Source organism: Gymnogyps californianus, chromosome 9, assembly GCF_018139145.2.
Source record: "Gymnogyps californianus isolate 813 chromosome 9, ASM1813914v2, whole genome shotgun sequence".
NCBI lineage: Eukaryota > Metazoa > Chordata > Aves > Accipitriformes > Cathartidae > Gymnogyps > Gymnogyps californianus.
Genome location: NC_059479.1, coordinates 6525882 through 6548216, shown reverse-complemented (window position 1 = coordinate 6548216; position 22335 = coordinate 6525882).

Sequence of the window (22335 nt, the reverse complement as noted above, 5' to 3'; positions counted from 1 at the left end):
GTGTACACTGACTATAAACTCCCACCCCACCAGCGCTGCTCAGCGGGGTGGGGGTGGTAGAACAGCTGGGGGTGAAGGAGTGAAGTTGAGCCTGAGGAAGGGGTGGGGTGGGGGAGAGGAAAGGTGCGTTAATGTTTGTCTTTGTGTTTCTTACTACCTGAATGTATTTTAATTTGCAATAGATTAAGTTGATTTTCCCCAAGTTAAGTCTGTTTTGCCTGCAACAGTAACTGGTAAGCAATCTCCTTGTCTTTATCTTGACCTGCGAGCTTTCTTGTCCGCGTTCTTCCTGTTTCCACCCCTGGTCCTTCTGAGGGGGGAGTGAGCAAGCAGCTGGGTGGGCGTTTGGCTGTTAGCCAAGGCTAACCCACCACAGCTATAGACAATGGTCAAAACTGCATTCCAAATTAGACTATGAAGGGAACGAAGTGATAAATGCCTGAAAATGAGATCTTCCCAGCAAATCGCCACATGGTTATAGCAATCACAGAAGTTGTTCTACATTACCGTAAAAGGAGTTGAAATACTGGTTCGGTGGGCCATTAGTACATGAATTTATTCTGTGTCTACATCCTAAGAAATCAAATGCTCATCAAAAGAAAGGCATTAGAAATATAACACAAGTCCTCTCCAAAGAAATGGTGCAACAACAGACACCTCTTCAGGATCATATCCACAAGGACAACTGCAGCCCTTTCCACCTGATGGTCCTCAGATTCTAGTGCTGTGAGTCTGTCCCAATTTGGCACTGCTGAGTCAAGCGCTCTGTACACAGTGAATTACTGATTTCACTCCCTTTTTACAGTGCACAAATAGCACTACAAACTATAATAAACAATGTAATTTTATGTTTCAAACCTCTGCATTTGTTTAACTCACTGCAATCATAAATTGCTCCTCTTGAGGAATACATTCTGAGGGGCCTAACTATGCACTTTTGAAAAGAAAATGAATTAATAAAGTATTCACAGCTTTTTCCTTTATAGTCCCAGTGCAGTGAAACATCATTCTCCATGGTGTGACACAGCTGTGTACTTTTCACAGTGATAATGGTGAATGGTAAAAGGTGATGTTTGAAATAGCTACCAACTTTCCTGAAGAGTGGTCTGCATATTTTGTGAATCACGTAAAAACACCTTGTTTCAAGAAGCAGGACACTGAAGCAAGAGTTGCAAGATAATACAGCATATTGGTATTTTTTTGTGAGGGAATGTAGAGAAAGATGTGTTGGTTTAAGTTAAAATTAATCATCTAGATGCTGCCAGTGTTAGTAGTAGCTTCTGACTGAAGAATTATGTGTTATTCTGAATCAAGGAAATTAATGTTGAAATGAAGTGATCTTGACTTGTGTTGGATTAGGCAGATTCAAGATCCAGGAAAAAAAAAATTCAGATACTCCTAAATTATGAATGGTATGGACAGTTAGAGTCTGTAAATTGTTCACTGGCCCAAGAACAACCAACTCAGCCTTACAATAATCAAAATAAAAACTCTCAAAATATTGTCTCATTCCATTTTAGTATCTTTAGGTGTCCACAGTCATTTATGTCCTAGTGTAAAGCCACTCAAAAGTAATCTAAGGAGTATTCATGAATCAACATATCTAGTAAGGTATAATTCATATCCAGGCCTACTATGTCCAGGAGGAGATGTTGTCATTATGTTTAATTTTTTGTTTGGAAAAATTAGATCAGATTGGAATACAATGAAATTGGAATTGAAAACTCACAATGAATCAGTCTATTGTTATGTATGTCAGACATTATACAAATGTCATGAGGAAACATGAAAAGAAAAGGTGGGTGGTTGTTGTTGGTTGGTTGGTTTTAGCAAAAGAACAGGTATGAATGACATGTCCTGGAATAAATTTAGACTGCAAACTGCTTCTTAACTAGTAGACAAGTGAGGAAGTAGAAGTACCTCTGAGGAGGATGAGTAAGAGCAAAATTCATTAATTTAAAATGAAACGTATCACTTTATGGAGAGTTTATATGATACAGTTGCCTACAGCAATGAAGCACTATTTGGTGATCCAGGAAACCCTTTCAGTCCTGATGTTTGTAATGACTATGCACAAATTCCTCCTCAACTGTGAGTTAACAAATACGATGTATTGCCAGGCTCCTGAGGAGACTATGTTTATTTTAGTGATGCTTACAGGTATATGCAATGCCATCTATCCTGAGATTATACTTTTACAAAAGTTAAATCTTTCAGGTATTTATATGTATTTTCTTGTTACATTTTACTTTGCTGTGTTGAATCATACAAGCTGCATAACAGGGAGCTTAAAACCAGGTGGAGGTTACTGCTATGAGCTAGTGGTACAGATTCCACTTTTCCCCTACTCCCAAGGAAGTCTAGTGCAGTAGCTAAGGGTGAAGCCTGGGAGGTCACTGCTGTCACCAAGAGATCTTGATGTCAGATTACAGTGGGAAAAGGTGGCATTCAAAGACAGGGAAAACGTCTGGCGCATGTTCTTTTGTTTACTCAATCAAGAAGAAACTCCTTCACTTCAAAGAAACAGGGAATTAAAAAGAGCTTGGTTGTACCAGTTTTTATACACAGGGCTTCAACCGTATAAGGCTTGGTGCAAGTTTGAGAATATAAATAGATTTGGATTGCAGCTGCTGTTTTATTTTTCAGTATTTTGTTCCAACTGCTAGTAGAGAAGGGGTCCAGATATTTACTATTCTCTTATTTCTGTTGTGCTAGGAATTGCTCAACCAAACACTATATATATACACACACCTGGCCTATGAAAAAGATTACTTCTGTTTCTGACACAGGACTTGTATTAAGTCTTTTGTCGCAACTTCTGGAACTACTCAGATGGAAACATTTATTAAGATACCTAATTTGAATAATTTTCAAAGTAAAACAAAAAAAAGCCATTTTCCTAACATTGTGTGTGAGCTACAGTGTTCAGAATGCAAATTTAGTGTTTTTCTTAGGTATCAAACAGTTCAACAGACTGACAAAGTATGTCTGAATAATGGAAGTATAGCACAGCTCCATGTGCCTGTAGCCCCTAGATGTGTAACTAAGGAGGTTTTACAGGCAGTCCTTAGCCAGCAGGCTAAGAAAGATAAGTTCAGGACGTATCTTAATTCAGTATGATCTTGAGGAGGGGATGGTATATCAGATGCACATCTCTAGTGTTGTCCCTGAAAGGACCATATTAGATATCACTAGATGAATTCTCTTCTGTTTTCTCCTTTCTCTTTTCATGGGAAGTAATCATGGCTCAGTTCTGTTTCCTGCCACGTGAAAAAACCACAAATGACCACAGGTCTGCCAAGTAACTGTTCAAGCAAGTATAAAGCAAGAAAGCCTAGGTGCAACTATTGTGAACAGAAGGTGAAAGGAGCGACACAGCCATGAAACTGCTCCTCTGTTATTAGACTGGCATGAAAAGAGATGGAGATTTTTGCACATTTGCTCCCAACATCTAGGTGGCCCACTGAGAAGTTTAAAATACTAGCATAAATGCACTAGGCTTTAATTAATTATGCCTGCATCTATAGCTCCCAAAGCTTTTCAGTTAAACAAAAAGATCAGAAAAAAAGCCTATTGCTGAAAATAAAACTCAGATTCCAGAAAAATAATGGTTGATCAGTAGTGCTGTAAGGGTTGTGAGTTTGTAGGTGTATAATCATACACACACACACTCATACACTTATGTCTAAAATAAAAGTTAAAGGCAAAGTGTTGCAGTTATAGTTGGCCAGGATTTTTTCCAAGATTTGTTTCATGAGAAAGTGACAATTTATTAAAAGGTGTTAAGAAAAGGTCAGTTTCTGATAAAGCTTCAGAAGAAAAGTTATTTCAAGTCCGTCATGAACCTAGCAGGCTGGTTCTTCTGGCATTCATTAAGGGGTGAAAGAGGCAAGGTCTTAGGTCTGATTTAGTGGCTATTCCTGTCTTCTCCCTCAGAAAATGTCAGGTTAGCAGAAATACAGAAAGTGAGGGGGAAAAAAAAAAATTCTGCATAGATGTCTTGCAGCAATCCATCTAGCTCCAGTTGTAGTTTTACATAAGCGTAACCCCTCCAAACAATATGTCCCTCACTTTTTATCACTACCTCAGTTACTTACTTTACAGCAGTTTTATTTTCAATACCGCCTCTTTACCAGTGAAAGTGATCATTTTATGAATGAATAGGGAAGTACCCAGCAAAGACAAAGGTCACTGAATCCTGAAATAGCCATACATGTAAGTCTTACGTGGTGGTCTACTTTGACATTAACTGTAAAATGCCTTCCCCTTCCCTGCCTTGGTTCATTCTGTCCAAGCAGGTTTTCTCTATACATACTGAAGTTTTGAGTTCTGAGTGCTTTCAAGTTTTTCTTGCCAAATCAAAAGCAAAATCCATTGCCTTTGTGTCTTACTATAAAAATCCTATTTGTGACTGGAGAGAGCGCAACTATTTCATTAGAAACTCAGTCCAAGTCGAGTGCCAGTAAGAGTGGCTCATTAGACCACTGCAGCAATGAACTATTCTCTTAGACAAAAGACAAATAATAGATTCAGCTATAGATTTTTCTCTTATTTCATCTTTCTTAGATATCTTTATTTTCAGAGGGAATCATGTAATGCCTTTACACTGATAAAAGTCAAAGCAAAAATACTGGTAAAAGAACCTGGTGGTGTCTGAAAGCACCTACTACAGTTTGCCAGCATCTGAATTTTTGTCGGGTGTCTCCATATATTTGATTTCTGCCTTTAGTAGCTGTTTCAAGTCAAAGAGACAGGCCTTGACTTGTATAAATTAGTACTGGTTTGTAACTCAGTAGTTGGGATACATATGTGTTCAAATAAACATAACATTCAATTCAGAGGTCGTAATTACACTGTGCTCAGCTTTCCAATTACAGAACTGCAGTCTCATTTATATGCAGCACAGTTAACAGTGCTGCATCTTTTGCTAGAGACAAGAAGAGAATGTCCTTATACAAAAAAATCAGAAAGTTATCTGGCTGAAGAAGCAACAAATTAAACCAACTTTACAGTATAAATGCCATATAGTCTTTGCATCAGAAGGACAAAATGTTGATGGGGAGTACTTTGAGAGACGTCTTAGGATATTACTAGTTTAACAATAACAAGAAAGTCCACATGCAGATGCCAAAAAATATCCAAGATGATACCCTGTATTTAGAAGACAGAGAGTTGTAATAGCATGCTTTCACAAAGGTGTCAAAGGAGGCCATAACGATGTATGTTTCTTCTTAAGTGAAGGGAGAAATAAATGCCATGATAAAAGCAGACCCAGGAGCATACATTATTAGTCTTTGTTGCTATTTCCATAATTAGAGTACAAAGCAAGACAAATAACTAAAAGCTATGCTGACAGAGTTATAGAAGTTTGTGAAAATGTCAGGATCAAAACTCACGTAGGTCTCTAGCCGTAGTATGAACAATTATGAATTCGTAACATTTTGTATCAGTGCAAAAACTTTAGTGAATGGCAATACACATTTGTAGGCAAATACTATCAAAAAGGTGTTGGATACCTACTTCCAGGATTTTAAAAATGCCCATAGGCAATGTAACTGATGGATGGATGCAATTTAATTTTTTAAGATGAACTTATAAGCTTTTTTAATCCTTTACTGCTGCTGCTTCATTCTTTCTCTCCACTTCTCCTGTATGTTGTAGAACTCCCAAACTCAAATACAGCATGAAAGAAATGTAAATGTATGCTTCATATCTGTGTGACTGAATAGCTGTAAAGGATTTAAGGGCCTCAAGACATATTTTTTGAATACCCAGATGATGGAGACATAAAATACATCAAGTCAGACTTCATAACCTTTGTCCCTCTCAAAAAAAACCAAGAAAGCCTTTTAGAGTAAAGTGGACTTTGGCTGCAGTGAGGTTTGGCAAGTGTTCCTGACTGCCAAGGCACGTTTGTAGCTAAACTGACAGTGCAGATTCTCTGAACATGCAAGCGTAGCCAGCTTTATCACATCCTGGTTCTTGATGTTTGTAAATTCGTCTTGCTCCTCTCATAAAAATCCTTGTAGCAGAACCAAGTATTCAGCAATTCTATGACAGGAGACGCTACTATTTTGGAAGCACAACTATTTTTCTTCAAATTATCTTCTTGACAAGAGGAAAATCATGCTGGAGTCACTCAGAATGTTTCCTGCTACATGACAAAAAAACCCCACTCTTACTTGCAATTTTAATATACTGTGCTTTGTGGAGGAAAGAACTTTATAACCTGACATCTCTAGGCCACCTCATATCTTTATCTCAAAAATATTAAACTACAGGTCAGTTCTTGAAAGCAATTCCAGATGTGCTGAAAGGCTCAAAAATTAGCTTTTGTCCCAATTTTGACCAATCTTTGGATTGACATCCATCTCAGTTTAAAGGTTTAAAATGCCTCAAACTGTTGGTATAAGTTTTCCATTACAACAGAAGATAAAAATAAAGATCACCATATGTGTTGTGTAAGATTTAAGCTCTATCCCTCTGAATTAGATTAAACTCAAATCAATTTGACATTGTTGCTTTAGTTTTAAGTGCTCTGCTAGTGGAGTCATGTTATGAAACATTACAATTTAAGACCAGAGAAGAAAACAGTATTCAAACAGTATTCAATTCTATCTGCTTTCACAAAGAGAAACAGATAGAGAGCAGCAGAATTGCTATCTTTTAGTTAAAAAAACCTAAACTATTTTAAAATGTGTTGAAGCTTTATGCAAGCCTATGTCCAGCACCACTGACTGAAAACCAACTGAAATTCAGGTGGTACTCTTGCCCTCCCCCTTCCAGCAGCCTTCTCAAAACCTACAGTCCTTCCCCAAATGTATAGCTGGCAGCCCTACCAGCATGCAGCAAAAAGAAATGCCTATGGTTCCATAAATAGTAAAAAAAAAAAACCAAAACAAGGCCCTAACACCCCCGCCCCCAAATTCCACACATTTCTACAGTGCAGCTAGAAACCCACATCCCAGCTGCAGCAATCAGAATTCTTACAAAGCTGTACGGAGAGGAGAGGGGGATGGAGTGATATTTTTTGCTTTGAAGCACAGGACTTCAAATAAAAAGTTAGATATTCTACAGTTTTGTCCCTTTTACATTATTTTAAGTGTAGTGTTGTTTCCAGTATTCAAAAGAAAAGCTATTCTAAGCAATACACTTTCCATGGAAAGTACAGCCGTAATGCTCTTGAGTATAGATTCTGATTAAACAGTGGCGAGCCTTGCTGTCAGTAGCCTATTTGCTAGCCACTCTTGAGAGACAAACAGGGATTTTACATCTGTGCTTTTCTCTAAAAGCAGTTAGTGACATATGAAAAGATTTGATTTGTAAATGTCTAAGGCAATACACTTCATCTTTATAGCATACAGAGAAAGGAAGCATGAAGCAGTGAATTGCACAGCTGCCTAGAGAAGAACCACATTCTTTTCCAAGATCACCATTTATCAGACAGATGAAACAGGAATATTTCTGTGAGAATTGTCTCAATAGCAGTACAGAATATATATACTACCTCCTCAAGCATGTGCAGTTTTAATGAGTTTCCACCTGCCAGCAAAATCTGAAGTTCTGCAGATTCCCTTGCCCCCGCTACACCTTTATTTCCACTTGTTAAAAACTTACCATTCAAACAGTATGCTCTAACTTTATACAGTGGGCTGAATCCACTACATAAAGAATCAATCAATAATCACCCTTTTTTTTCAGTAAGAATCAATAATCACTCTTTGTTCTTAGTAAGAATCAACAGTCAGCAGTGATCACCCTTTGTTTTTAGGGCGTGGACATCTAAAAATTCGTATATGTAAAGCTTTCAATGTCAGGGAATATATGATGTGAGGTATGAGGTAAAGGACAATGGCAGCCATAATATGCACAAACTCATGGCAATTTTTAGGTGTCTGCAGATACAAACAACAAAACCTGAGATAAAGAATCACTGGAAAATTATTTATACTTAATTAACTTGTGTATTTGGACAGTAATAGCATGTTTTTAGTAGGACAAATCTATTATTAACTGTGAAGTCTTAAACGGAAGATATTTTAAGGAATTAAGATGTTTTTTCTTTAACTCTGAGATGCTTTCAATGCACAGCAATAATGGCATAGGTACTACTCTTACAATCCTAAGAAGTTCAGGCATTGGGGTAGGTGGGAACTCTATTTTTAGAAATGGCAAAGGATTTCAATCTAAATTTCAGTCACTCAGTTACTTTTGTCCTATATTGAAGTCAGTTATAGAAAACAACAAAGGAAATAAAATTATAGACAGAGCAGTGTTAATAATTTAAAAAAAATTATTTCAGTGACTAACATTGAAAAATGTATAGAACTTTAAACTGAGCTAGACGAAGAAGATAACATTTTCCTTTAATAAACCCCTCTTAGATATTGATTGCTATTTCTTTTAGAACAGTTTTGCTAGCTATCTTAAAGAAACTGCCCTTTGAGCATAAAACCAGTAGAGACCGATTAAAACACAGAACATTCTCCAGTAACTTACATTGGACAGCCAGAACTGAAATATTTTTAGTGCAGTTTAGGAAGTCAGAGCATTCTGGAAATTGCATACTCTGTTTGATCTTTTTACAGATAAATGGGTAGAAGACTCAGAAGAACTAGCATTTATTTGAAAAATTGCTTTTTATATCCAGTAATAAAATATGCAAATAGATAAAATCTTTCCCTATCCCACGGTTAAGTTATCTGAAACAACTGTCCATGTATTTCTTTAGATTTTAAGTCAATTTTAATTAGATGTTTCAATTCTCATGAAATCAAGGGAGACCTCTCAAAACTTCAATCAAATATTTGAAGATAAATTTCACAGAAATACAAAAATTAAACTTGCATAGTTTACTGTTTCTTTCAAAGAAGTTTTATGCACTTAAGTTACTTAGAAGCTTTAAAATATGAATCTTAGATTATGATATTGCACATAGAGCCCAAATTCTTTAGCAGAGAGTCACCTGGTAAGGTGGTAAGAATCAGAAACATTTGTTGTTTAAAGCATCCTCCATAATATGTTTGGACAAAAATGGAAAAGTGGTTTGTTTTTTTTTTTTAAAGCATATCATAAGGGTTTTTCAGTAAAGTGTTTAGGTCTGCAGTTGTTTATCAAGGCTCCAATGTCCATTTCTGTGCTTTTGAGGGTTCAGTCAGTATAAACACTAGGCAGTGAATATCATCTGTACTCTATTGTACATTAATCCATCTCTGGTTACTTTAAAATTTGAACAGGTTTAAGGAACTTGACTCTCACTGAAGAACCACAGCTAGACATTGGATGCTAATAATCTAACTCTTTCCATAGCAGCAGCAGCAGCAGCAAAATAGTAAAACAGGTCACCATCTCTCTGGCATGGGTGACATTGGCAGTCTGACGCTTTTAGTGGCTAATTTGTCTACCATTGTCCAGTTCTAAATCCAGATTCCAGAAGATAATGAGGATAAATGCTTTTTCCTGTTTCCGAAACTTGATTCTTTCTACTGTGTTCTTTCCTGATCTTTATTCTGCCCTTCCTAATCTTTATTCTGCCAACTGCAGTTTGAAAGTCTCCTGGGTCCTCCGCTTCCCCCTCCTGAAACTTCAGACTCCTCTCAACCCTTTTTACTCACCTTCATATCTGCAGTCCTCTTGAATTCTCAACCTTTAACTTCCATTTCTAAAATTTCTGCAGTTACTCTCCCCCATTCCACCCCATTTCTCAAGAGCCCAGTCAACTGCCAGTCCAAAAAAAACTTTTTTTTTTCCTACAGTGCTGAAAAGTCTCAAGCTATGCCTACACATCACAAGAGGTCCTCTTATGTCACCACTTCTGTTGTGTCAGCAAATGCCATGAAATCTAAGCAATCTAAGCAAGCTTTATATCTCCATCAGGCACTGCTTCATGTCCTTTTCTGCTGTTCAGCTCTAAAACTAATGTTCCCAGACCAAGGTCACACTAGCTGTTGCTTTTTTAGGCTGATGTCCCTTACACACAGATCCTGCCCTATTACCATGTTCATTTCAATCCGTTATTTTTTTCCACTGCGTCAGCAGGGGATTACCAAGAACACAAGCTCCCAGTTCTAACCAAGAGCTCTTTCTCTGCACCCCTCCTTCCAGCTCTAAGCATCAGGAAGCAGCTCTTGCACTCCAGGATGGCGTATTTCCAGTCCTTTCACTTTCCAAAGCTGTGGCAGTTGGTGCATGCTCAGTTAGTCTGAAGAGAGAGTTCATTAAGAGTCTGGACATGTAGATGCTGTGTGAGAACAGACAATATCCAGTCTGCTCAGGCAAAAAAAAGTTGTGAAGGGCTTGCCTGCGATAACAATGTACCTTTCCAAGAATTAACCGAAATTCTTAGTCTTGTGATTTAGAAAACGTGGATAGCTTTTCATAGAGTCAGCAAAGGCATAGTAGTGTTAAAGGCCATCAAATTACACTTCTGCACCAAAGTCTAAGTTTTCCAAAAAGCAAAGACTCAAGAGGATGAAGGGAAAATAAAATCCAAACTAAAAAACCCCAACAAAACAGCGCTGTACTACTTCCTTAGGTTAACTCTCAGAGACATCTGCAACTACTTTGGCTGAAATAATAAAATAAAACAAAACAAAACACTAAAGGGAATCATAGAGTGGTTTGAGTTTGAAGGGGCCTTAAAGATCGTCTAGTTCCAACCCCCCCTGCCATGGGCAGGGACACCTTCCACTAGACCAGGTTGCTCAAAGCCCCATCCAACCTGGCCTTGAACACTTCCAGGGATGGGACCATCCACAGCTTCTCAGGGCAACCTGTTCCAGTGCCTCACAGTAAAGAATTTCTTCCTTACATTTAATCTAAATCTGCCCACTTACAGTTTAAAGACGTTACCCCTTGCCCTACCACTACACTCCCTGATAGAGAGTCCCTCCCCATCTTTCCTGTAGGCCCCCTTTAAGTACTGGAAGGCTGCTATAAGGTCTCCCTGGAGCCTTCTCTTCTCCAGGTTAACCTCAACTCTCTCAGCCTGTCCTCATAGGAGAGGTGTTCCAGCCCCCGATCATCTTCGTGGCCCTCTTCTGGACCCACTCAAGCAGGTCCATGTCTTTCTTATGTTGGGGGCCCCAGAGCTGAACACAGTACTCCAGGTGGGGTCTCACGAGAGTGGAGTAGAGGGGCAGAATCACCTTCCTTGACCTGCTAGCCACGCTTCTTTTGATGCAGCCCAGGATGCAATTGGCTTTCTGGGCTGTGAGTGCACATTGCTGGCTCATATTCAGCTTTTCATCCACTAATACCCCCAAGTCCTTCTCCACAGGGCTGCTCTCAAGCCACTCATTGTCCAGCCTGTATTTGTGCTTGTGAATATGTACGTGTGTGTGTGTGTGTGTGTGTATAAAAATCTAGAAAAGCCATTCAGAAAGGAAGAATTCACATAGCTGCTTGGCAAAGTTATGATCTAGTGAGAACTACCTGTTACTAAAAAAACTATCAGAAAACCTTAATGATAGCTATGCTGACAACGCCACCTAAAATGTATACGCTGTCAAGACAGCCAGCAAAAAATCTCTTCCTAATGGGGCTGTGTAAAGTAGTCTAGGTCTTCAGCTTTTGTAAAATGGAAGCCTATTCTCATTCCCAAATGAGGTTTTTGGGGGAAAAAAAAACAACCAAACCCTACACAATGTCTTGTGTGTTTCCATGACAAGCAGCCTTTATTTGCATTATCTTTTCACAGTAAGCTTTCTGCAGCAGAATCATAACGACCCCCAGGGAAATGCATCAGTTATTCTGTCCTTAGAGAGTACATTTATGCCATATCATTGCTACCTTAAAAGAGGTTGCTTATTGTCCTCGGGAGAACACTTAAATTGCATTACCCTGGCAGCAGCTGCTTCCAAATGTATTTTCATCCTCAGGAAGAGCTGATGACGATGCTTTGTTGATAAGAAAATCAGAAGAGTTTTCACAAACATTTAAATTCAGCCATACTAGAAATCAGTTGTCAGCCTATGAAAGTATCTTTGAGAAGCAAAGCATTGTAGGCTTTTTTCTGGGTTCACAGAAGTTTGTGTTAGTGGAAGGAGAAGAAACTGAAAGTTGCTCACAAAAGGACAAAGAAAAAACCCAGCAACCTAGTGGGGTAAAACTGGGCATCCTAGAGCACTACTTTATCTGTTCACATGCACTTAAGAAATCTTAAGAATATCTGGTGCTTTAATCTTTAAAAAAAAAAAAAAAAATTATCAGTGCCAGTCGCTCCTGAGACTAAGGTAACTCAATAAACTAAGGTGACTCAGGACAACCTGAGTATTTTATACCTGAGGGGTATTAGACTGAGAAAGGATGGAAACTGAATCTATCCTTCATCCAAGCTGAATTGTGAGTGAAACTCACAATTTCACTACAGCTTTTTAAGATTACATTTATTTTTAATCAACTTCATTAAGAAAACAGGGATAAACCACTTCAGAAAAGACCAAACCCCAAAATATTCTAGTTTAAAAAGCTGTTGGAGAAGTATTTAGGGGGAGATGAATCTTCCCTGCAAAGTATCATACAAATCGTTGGAATAAAAATTCCTCTTTCCACTTTCATTACTAAGACAGAAAAGCAAATGGGAATGGCTCTGTAACCATAGCAACATTTGCCATTTTTTTTTTCCCAAAGAATTTCTGAGGCACTACAGTTTGGATTCTGCATTCTGAGGATAAAGTTTGTATCAAGGAAAAGAACAGAATGACTTAATTTTGTTGCAGGTCCTTATGACAACTTCTTAAAAGATTTTTTCTTCTGGACAGAAGTAGCTTAAAAAAGAGGTCACATGCAAACAAAAGAAATGTAATTGCTTATGCATTTTTTTTTTCCTTAAATAAGGTGCAAGACATAGTATGTAACTCTCAGGAGAGTATTTGGAAATTATTACTATGCATGAAAACATACTAATTTAGAATGGTCAATTATAAGAAATTTGCAATAATGACAGGAAGTGTGGAAAAATAATTGTAGTTTTCATATAGTATCAGCTTAATCAGAAAATGTTATTTTTCATAATCTTGAATATAAATTTCCTAGATACTGTTGCTTGGGTCAAATATGAAAAGCTTTCTTTCTCCCTCCCTTCCCCTTACTGGGCACATATAATCTCAACTTATATTTATTATGAAGAATTGTATTCACAGTAGCTTACAAGCACAGCCAGTTCTTTTACCAGAACCCCCCACACACCTTACAATTAATACTCATTGTTTATGAAAAGTCAGAAATAAAGATACAGTCATAAAATAACACACAAAGTACTTAAAAATATTGAAGGTTAAGTACATTGATATTCTAAATATTTTAATCTGTGAGGCAATCTGAACTTGTTCTTTCAATATTCCAATATAACCAAACAGCTCAGATAAGGCAAGGTCACTGTTCAAGGGTTCTAGGAGATGCACTGCATCTCTTTACAATATCTTGACAGATGGGGGCAGAGAGAGAAGGGGACAGAAAGGGACTTACTCATTAAAATAGGTTCTAGTTATCAGGAGAAAGAGTAGTGGAAGGAAAAGGACAGTAGCCAGCAATTGGAAGACCTGTTCAACAGCTTACACGACTGCAAATACAGAAGTCCTTGCTCAAGTTACTTTATCTACATATTTCATTGCTGTTTGCAAAGTGAAATAGTACAATAATGACACTTACATTACAGTCAGTAAAGCACTCAAGTACCACCAAAATGGCAATCGTAAAGCCACGACAAATACTGTCTAGAGATCCTTAAATCCTGGAACAGCATCTTGATAAAATCTTGCATCCAGTTTGCTTTTTCTTTATTTTCTTTCTTTAACATTTCTTATTAGAGCTCTCAATTAGGAATCTTCTTCCACGCTGAAGGTGGTCAAATTTATGTGATTTATTACCTAATAAAGGTAAAGCACTAGGATTTTATGTAAATGGTATGTAGCTCTCATGAGGTAGCTATTCCTCAGGCAAAACTGAGCTACCAGTTTTTCTTTTGGATACATGAGAAGTTATATATTCTTTAAGGACTAATCTATGCTATATGTAGCAAGATTTATTTGGATGTACATGAAGGTCATATTGGCAACAAGAGAACTAGAATTCCTGAGATGTAACATATTCTAATGCATCACGCCAAATGAGGAAAGTATCCTTTGAAATTGTCGTGAGAATATATCAGAAAAGAATACATGATAAAACTCTGCATGTAGCTGATATAATTCTTTTATCCTGGCAATTTCAAGTGAACTGAATATTTGACTTCAAACAAGCACAATCACATATGCTGCAGCCACTCACAGAAGCAAAGAGAGTGTATTTCACTTTGGGATCCTGAGCTGGGCAAAGTGGATGTTGTAAGGATTGGCGAAATGAGCCCATTGACTATATTAAGGTTTCAACTACATCAGTAACAGGAGATTACTATCCCTTTTGATCTACTTCAGTGTGTTTCAATTCAAAGCTCGCTAATTTACTTCAGGCAAAAAGAGACTATTTAAACTGTTCTGTCCGATTCTGTCCAAGACACATGAGATAGTATTTGCATGAACTGCTTAATCAGCAGGTTGCTGGTGCATGACCGTGTAGTCTCCAAAAAGAGGGCAGCGACAAGCAGCTGCAGCTGATAACCTTTTTTACTTGCACAATTACTTCTGGAAGATATTCATCCACTGCTTTGCTCCCGGTGAGCACCCACTGGAAACAGAACAAAGATGAAATTAAGTTTTTGAGGAACCTCTATGGAAGATCAAGCTATCTGGCCTTCTGTCCAATCATCTGCCGTGTCATCGTATGTAAACCCTACTTCACATTGCAATCTCATCCTCATGGTAAGTAACAGCAAGGTTACAGCAACCACTTGAACTAGAAAATGACAGATGTACTGACTGAAATCACTGTCCATGTTTGTTTGCGTGTATGTTAACAACAGGATTTGGTTTCAGCAGGGAGGCAACAACTCTAGAAACACTGCTGATGGCAAAAGCAAATGGTCCTCCCTCGCATGCCGGTAATTTACTGTGATTTTGCCGTCACCGTTTTCCCCAAACCCCCACCTCTTCCAGTACTTTTCCCAATAGCAGCATCTCTGCACTGCTCTGACAGGACGGACAAAGAATACTTTGATACTACAACAGAGTGGACTGTGCATAGAATTTGTTTCAAGACAGAATGCTGATGGCTACCGACTCAGCTCTGCTCTCTTGCTGGTAACCGAAAAGTTTGTGCAGGCTCTTTTGCAACTGCTGGCTGTTACATCTGCTCTCAGCCAACAAATTCTGTTTGCATAACGTCCTTGAGGTGATAAGCAATCACTCTTTCAATTATGCAACAATGGCAACTTCCATCATATACTCATCACATATCAGCTCATTTGTATCAGATCTTCCTTTTCTAAGGTTTATGATTCTTAACCCATTCTGGTAGTTTCTGGTAATAATCTTCTCCCTTTTCCTACTCAATTGATTTTCCATAATGGTAAGCTCTCTTTTTCAAACTCATAAGACAGCTTCTTGGAAGGAATATTAGGAAAGGGAATTCCAAGGTTTTAATCAAGAGGAGATAAACTCACGATATCATTATCACTGAACACTTTCAATTTATGAATATATTGCAGCCTCACGCAGTGTATGTAAGTTACATTTTATTTATGTTATAGATGTAAGCAAATAGTAACATGCACACAACTCACTCAACTTATTTTCTTCCTCTTCTACCATTTTATGCTATATAGGAGGCAAAGTATATGTATCTCTGACTTTTTTTAAATAAATCAAGGCTAAGTGTAAAGGCAGTTGTTTTGCCACCATGACAAATTTCAGTAACATCTGAAAAACTCAGGGATTTCTCAAACTTCAAAATCTTAATTTGGCTGAAAACAAAAATTAGTCCAAGATGGGCCTATTTATAAGCTTCTGGAAGTAATTGTTTACACTTGTAAAACATTTTAAAATTATAAACTGTCAGACTACATAAGAAATCCAAAGCACCCAACACTCAGGTAAGACTTTAGCAAAAAAGCATCTTTGAAATACAATTTGTAGGAATATTATATAACTAAACTTATCTGAACCAAGTGATGTGTATTTACCACTGAGAACTGAATAATCTAAGTGCCAAAACCTGCCAAGATATCAGTTCCACAGCACATGACAAATTTTCAGAATCATCCCTTCACTTTTTTTCAATAGGAACAATTTTATACAAATCACCTACATAAATCTTCTTAAGTGATGTCTGTATAGCCTGTATGTTGTAATATGCAGAACACTGACTGCATTCAAAAAGGCAAGCATTTTTTTTGTTGCTGGTTTTTTAACTTTAGTCCTCTCTTTAATTTAAAAGAAGAGACATTAGATAAGGAAAAGTATCACTTATTTGTGAAGGAGTTGGTGTAAGTGTAAAACTAATCATTCTTAAAACACTATAGAGGGACACCAAAGGCAAAAAAAAAAAACCCAAACCCCCCAAAATCCACCATGAATAACATTCAGGATATAAATTTAGCAGAATCAGAAAAAAAAACCACCACAATTGGAATATGACTTACTCGTTATATTTCATTATATGACACATGTCAGCTCGCAGGAAAGTAACAAAGAAAGCATAGAGAACAAGATAAGAGTGCCTCCCTTCCCTGCAACAACAGCTCCTTAACTTGTAACAGCAGTTATTATGTTCAATTTTAGATGTGAAAGTTGACACTTAAAAATCTATTTCTATCAAATTACAATTGATTTAATAAACATTAATCAGATGCAGAAGACTATGCCAAAATATTAAATTGTTAATTGAAATAATTCACTGCATGTAGAAAAGCCACCTACTGTCTTTAAACAACCTGTTATAAAAATACTGCTGACTAGGCAATTAAATCTGCACACAAGACGCAATGCACTGACACAACAGAACCTAATGGACTATAAGGGGAACAATGCACCAGGTAGTAACGTTTCTACTTTGAATCTCTTTTTTTTTTTAATCTTTCTTTTTTGTGCATGATCCAAACATAAATGACTCTACGACAGGTAGACACAACAAGCTATTAGGTCTATTGTGCTAATCATCTGCAAATTAAACTGTAGTAAACCCAAAGTAAGTCTCCATGCTAAAGTTGTTAAGACCTTCTCTGTCAATAACCTGCATAAAATGAATTACACAATTATACCTCAGCACAAACTGTAATGACTACAAATTACAGCAGTAATTGTATTATACAGCAAAGTGATTTGATTCATTGCTTACAAGGCATAATTAATAAGCTGAAATAATATTATCTCTATATTCCATCTTTAGAGTCTATTTTTCTGAAGAGTAGTTTGTTGGGATTTTTTACCCAACATCTCATGGCTCTGACGGGCAGAAATATTTAATGCATTTTTTGGGGGTGAAAGTCATGAGCATCATCTTAAATTACTGAGGTAAGCCTGGTAGAGTCTGCAAAGAATCAGGAGGCATCACTACTCCCAGGAGATGAAATAAAGAGATAAACAGAGATGAATAGAAGGCAATCTTGTATGGCAGAGCGCTCTTTATGGGTATCTGTTGATGAGCAAGGGCAGGCAAGTGACTAAAGCAGATTACATTTGCATTTCTGTTAGGTGACAGTTCATTTTAATTTCATTGATTGTTGTTAAGTTAGGATAACAGAATAGCCTTTACTATTTCCCAGGGGAAAAAGAATTAGAAGAATAGGCCAGGCTAGGGTGGCACCCCATGGTCCCAGCTTCCCATCCCAAACAAGAAGCAATTAGGTTTGGCAGAAAAGCCACTCTAAGCAGTCCCTCTCATACGGGGACTGCAAAGACTGAGATAACAGAGGAACGCTTGGTGGACTGGGCAAAGAGAAGCATCTTTAAGTCGGCCGAAACTGCTTGGCCTAACGTTCACAAGAATGGCATTCTATCTTAAGGACGTAAGCAAGGGCCTCCCTATCTAATATCAAGTCATCTGTGCCAAGCTACAGAGTTGGCAGAACAGCATAGACATTTTTTGCAAAAGACTGACATGTCAAATTTGGAAGCAGTATTGCACAAGAAACTGTAAAACAGAAAAAGGATAGAAGGAAAAATATCTTAACTCTGGACTGGAGACAACTTATTAAAGGTTCTTGATAATGACAGAATGAGTGGAGATGATCATGAATAGCACACCCCTAAATCCTTCATGTTATTGCCAATAGTTTTCTTAAAGCCTGCTTTACTCTGTTAAGATATTTTTTAAATACCAAGAGGTGACCAACTAAGAATAAGAGATAAAGAGGGTAACATATACAATACTTCCAGTTTGTGTCCTTGTGTGCATCTCTATTCATTTCAATCAGAGATTTTGTTGGGGTTTTGTTGTTGGTTTTGTTTTTGTTTGTTTGTTTTTTAAATAAAAGGTCTTCCTTTTATAAGCCTACACTATTCTTCTCATTACAGAAGTTTTTTCAGTGACTTCCAGCTAGACCTTTCTGTTCTTAAGGGCAATATTAAATAACACAGCTGCTATGGAATGCAGTTATCCTTATCCTGCAGTCAAATTACGGAAATTTGTGAAATCCGGTATTTGTCTGGAAAGATGAGGCTCATAGAAACAAAAGCTTTAAGAGTTCTTTGGTTGCTATTTTGCTCAATAGAAGAAAAGCTATTCATTTATTATTAGAACAATCTCCTTAATCAAAATGCTGATTCAGCTTGCTCTTTAGTAGATGATTATAATGAAGATTATGAAAATCAGGAAAGAAGCCAGAACAGCAATTGACTCAATTTTGGAATAACATAAAGAACACCTGAGAGCTTTACAACTTTGTCCTTTGACATGATCTGGAAAAACAATTTTCAGCATCTTCAAACAAGGATGTTGGTCACCAGAAGAAGCTATGTTAGTTTACCTTTATTCTTCTTTAATGTGTGCTTTGATAATGTTAACAATACTATTTTAAAATGTTAATACGAAATCCCAGTGAAAAGCCTGAATTTCTGAATGCTTGTATTTTCCATAACAATCTCTGCAGTTGCACTCAAACAGGGAGAATGATCTGGATGTCAAATATTTGACAGTTAGTTTGAGCAGAAGTACGTAACTGTGGAGCCAGGAATCATTTTTAATAATTGAAAGCGCTTCATATTCATGCAAACTGCATATAAGAAACTTACGGTTTAGAATACTTTTCATCCCAAGAATAAGGTCAATAAACCCTTAATTTTATAAGGATTCTTTCTTTTCCCCTCACATAATTATTTTAAAAATGTATTACAGCTGTAGGTCGTATTTTTATGCAAATAAAAAGGTTTGTTTGTTTGTTTTAAATAAAGACATTTGTATTTAGAGATATGGTATTATCAATTATGATTTAATTGATCTCTGACAGAAGTGCCTTATGCATGTACAGTTCAGGAAAAAAATCTTTGTCTATTGAATTTTGATTACAGCTGTGCAGTAGCAGGAGACATGCGTATTCACATAGCAGTTATGTTCTCATTTTAATAAAAAAATGAGATAAAGAGGAACTATTATTTAGAATATTACTGCAGGTCTTCCCACTTCCACCCCAAGAAACACAGCTTTTTTCCTTCCATTCAGTAAGCCAAAAACATAACATGTATTCACACATGCACAAAAAAAGTGAGAGGAGACTGGAACATTCTGATGAAAAAAATCAAGGCTTTCAAATCATGCAAATGAGTGTTATTATAAAAGTTGGCATTATAAGGCAGTATATGAGTGCTAGACTCATTTTATTTAATATACATCAGAAACCCACTTATCTTAGAATATATTTTATGATTAATACATAAAGCACACCCTTCAGTTTTTATACTTGAAAATTTAGACCAAGCATTTGACATCACTGTTCAAAATTTTTCATTTGTTCTCCCAAACACATATAGCCATGTTAACTTCCAGACACCAAACTCAAATATGCAACTACTTAATTATGAACATACTTAAGCATCTTGGTGATGTAGAAGAGTAAGTCACATTATATTACAGTAAATCAAGCATGTAGACACCTTAAAAAAAGCTTGTAAGGTCAGAAAACTTTTAAATGCAAAATTGTTTTATGGTTTATTAAAATTATCAACTATATAAAAGTGGGGGAAATGGAATGTGTTCTCGACATGAAAACTACATCACAAATGTCTGTAAGTAGTCTGGCAAAACAAAATCCATAAAGTATATACATTTCCCATATTCCTAAACAGGGACAGGCAGTCTACCTGATTTGATCAATCCTGAGTCTATTTATACAGAGACAGCAGTACATGCTTAGCCATGCCATGGTAGTGAATACACATTGGTTACTCCAGAAAGCAGAAAAATATATTTCCATTCACTGTGCAGTGTTTGCTATACAATGTACTGATTTTTAGAAAGGGCATAATTGAAAATTTAAATAGAAACCACAGAAAAACCTTGTAAGCTCTCTACCCAGAATTTTTCTTCTCCCACTTAAAAGCAGCAGCAGCATTTTCTAAATTTTGTACACTGTTTTTTTTTTCAGGACTAAATTCAAATGTATAGGCTGAACTGAGTGCACTTTTTTCCCCCTAAAGTAATCTAATGTTCTAATACATATGAATTTTGACAGCAAGGTAAGAAACCAAAGAAACCCCAAACAAACAAACCCCCCCCCCCGAAACCCCAACTTGAATTGCCCCTTCCTCTCGGCAGCTCTGCTTAGTAGTAATTGGCATAGGAATGGTTCTCCCCCATTAAAGTTTCTTCTTTTCATAAAACTGAGATGAGAATCTCTCTGAACATAATTCAAATAATTGACTGTCTGCATCTATTTTCGTTGATGTACGTCAACACTGCAAAACTAACAGAGCTGTTAGTTAGCTAAAGCAATTGTATAGTATCAAAAAAGGCTATCCAAAGCAGTACAGTACATGACATGCTTGCTTTTATGCTTGTTACCAAAAAATTATCTTCTTCTATTTCAAAACAATGCAGGTACCCTACAACACCAAAAAGAAAATCTACCTGCAAGTAAGGTAGATTTTAGACACTGTGACATACAACTCTGTATGTTACTACTTTCCAGCTTCTAGTTTTAGACTAATGAAAAATCGAAGTTCATTGAATTACACCATACAGACTTCTTCTAGGCTGAAATTCAATTAAAGAATCCATGAACTCGTATTTTTTCAGAGCTGCCAAAAAGGAAGTGTAATCAACAGGGTGGAGAACTATTGAAATAATGAAACTATGTTTAACAGTTCTGAACCACAGTACTTGGATCCCTGTTATACTGTCAGCCTATGTTTTTGTGTGTACAAGCATATATTCCAAAGTGCAATACAAATGTCTTTCAGTATGAAAATCTTAATATTCTTTTACTTTTTGCAGTGAAATCAGCAACAATTCTGATATACTCATCAACACAAAGAGATGCTCTCTAGCACCCGGTGATGGATATACTGCAACTATTTTCCATTCACTGCTTCTAACTTTCCAGGTTTTGCATTGAATTCTATATGCCTTAGATAACTATAGCTTATTCTAATGCATTTCATTCGTAATACGTAAACTCACAATGGTTCTTCTTTGACTGGACAGGCTATTTCTAAATCTCAGTTAAAGCTCACTTGTTCTGATATTTCAGGGACATTTAGCTGTTACACGTCAAAAAAAGAATGACTGAAACCACAACACAGTGAAGTCATCACAACTATACATCCCTCTCTAGAGGCAGATAAGTAGGTCCGTATTTTCTGCTTTCTTCCATGGGAATGCACTATCCCTTGAGCACAAATTGGACCCCCCAAAGCTAATGCACTTCCTAAGGCATTATCCCCACCTTTTTCATATGCTTCTGCCTCTTTCAGATCAAACACCTGTACAAGCGAGTCTCAGCATAATAAACGCCCTCGTCAAGATGAAGCTGCTGCACAAGCTTGAATTATTACATTCTCAGCTATGCTGTGAAAACAACATGAAGAACAAGATAGTACAGCACATCAGTAAAAAATCTGCATCTCTACTTGACTTCACAGATCACAGCATCTCCTAAGATACTGTTACTCTCCTGCCAATATTACTATACCATGAAGAAATTTCCCGATCAGCAGTGATACAATAGCTAGCCCTTTGTCAGACTCAGAATTGCACCAAAGTTTTTTGCTGCCCGGTCTATCAGACAATGCCTGCTTCTGTGGCGCCTCAAACCAGCAGTAATCCAAACTGCCACCGCAAGGTTCTGTTGTCCATTTTTCTGCACCAAGCTAACAATGGTGACAACACCTCATGTCTTACAAAGTAATCATTGTGTTGAAGATACACTTGCGTGGTGATGATTATCTCTGCCTTTTGCCAGCTTTTTTTCTCCTTCATTTTCTTCATTGTTTTAACAACAATTGAAAAGACTGAACAAAATCAATA